Below are 1,438 nucleotides of genomic sequence, written 5' to 3'. Positions count from 1 at the left end.
TCTGGTTTGCAAACGCTTTTACCTTCAATTTCATTCAAGCTCTTGGGGTCATTTAAAGGCTCTTTTACCACCTGTGTTTTCAGTGGCTTCAGTTTCTGGTTTGGTGATCCATATTTATACTTCTTCTTGGTAGACATAGAAAGATCATGTGGCTTTTGGACTTTCATCTCAAATTTTGATTTCTGTTTGGAGAATTTGAATCCGTTTCCTTTGCTTAACCCTCTGAAGTACTTGAGCTTAGAAGGAAGATGACTGTTTATCTTGTCTGAGAATTCATCACAAGTTGGTTGGTTATCAGAGTCCATGTCAAATAGTTACATCCAAGTTTCCCAGTAATTCATCCCATTCATTATTATTATCACATCCCCTTTGTGTGCATCTACAATTAAGAGAGTCAAGCATGTTCTGATTCTTGAAAATAACAAATACATTATCAGCATATGCATGCAAATAGAAGAAAAGAAAATGTGCATTTCTTTGAAGATGTGCATCACACACAACAGGTAAATTGAACTTGTAGGCACTAAAGTGTACCTGACATTGAATTCATTGAAGATAATCACTATTTGTGGAGAATCAAGGCTGTGATATGCGAGAAATGAAAATAACTTCTGGTCATTTTACCTATAGAATTCATTATTTTTTGATAAAAAATGATTTCTATAATCATTTCATTACTATTTAAATTTATAGGAAACTATGCACTTCTTTTATTCTGTACAATTACAGCGTTTTGAGATCCGCCCACTTTGCAAAATGATGCCACTGAGTCTTTTTATTAGTTTTTCTGTTTTTAATGAATGGTTTTATGTAGTTTTACAAATGATTGTTATAACAATGTCAATGAATGACTACATGAGGAAATTAGATTCCAATGTTGACCTTATACTTTATAGAATATCAAAAATACTCTTGAAGAGTATAATTTCATTGAGAAGTGTTTTTGAATGTTAGGAGTTGTGTTTGTGGTTGTGGTGCCAAAGGGTGTCCACACAACGCAAGTGCAATATAAGAGGAGGGCACAGTAAAGCAGATGGTGATAACAAAATCTATTAGTCAAGTTCCTTTTCACTATTTTCATCATCTTCATCATCCATCTTTTGCAGCATCATTTCATGATATTTTAATACACTTGGTATAGGAGTATTAACAGAGTTGTAGTTCCATCCCTTTTTCCTAAAAAACTTCTGGAGTATTCCTGGCATATGGTAGCCCTTTTCTACAATGAAATCCTTAAAGGCAATTGCTCCATAAAGATTTTCAAGTGTATCTTTTTGCAAACGCTTTTACCTTCAATTTCGTTCAAGCTCTTGGGGTCATGTAAAGGCTCTTTTACTACCTGTGTTTTCAATGGCTTCAGATTATGGTAGGGTGGTCCATATTTATACTTCTTCTTGGTAGACATAGAAAGATCATGTGGCTTTTGGACTTTCATCTC

General features: G+C 34.1%; 1 pseudogene; it reads right to left on the bottom strand.

The window, feature by feature from the left end:
- Nucleotides 1-1,435, bottom strand: part of LOC116085665 — a 24,632-nt pseudogene extending 23,197 nt beyond the window's left edge.
- Nucleotides 1,436-1,438: the final 3 nt, after the last annotated feature.

This window comes from Mastomys coucha, chromosome X (assembly GCF_008632895.1).
Source record: "Mastomys coucha isolate ucsf_1 chromosome X, UCSF_Mcou_1, whole genome shotgun sequence".
NCBI lineage: Eukaryota > Metazoa > Chordata > Mammalia > Rodentia > Muridae > Mastomys > Mastomys coucha.
The sequence above is the reverse complement of the archived record's forward strand: the minus strand, read 5'-3'. Positions and strand labels throughout refer to the sequence as shown.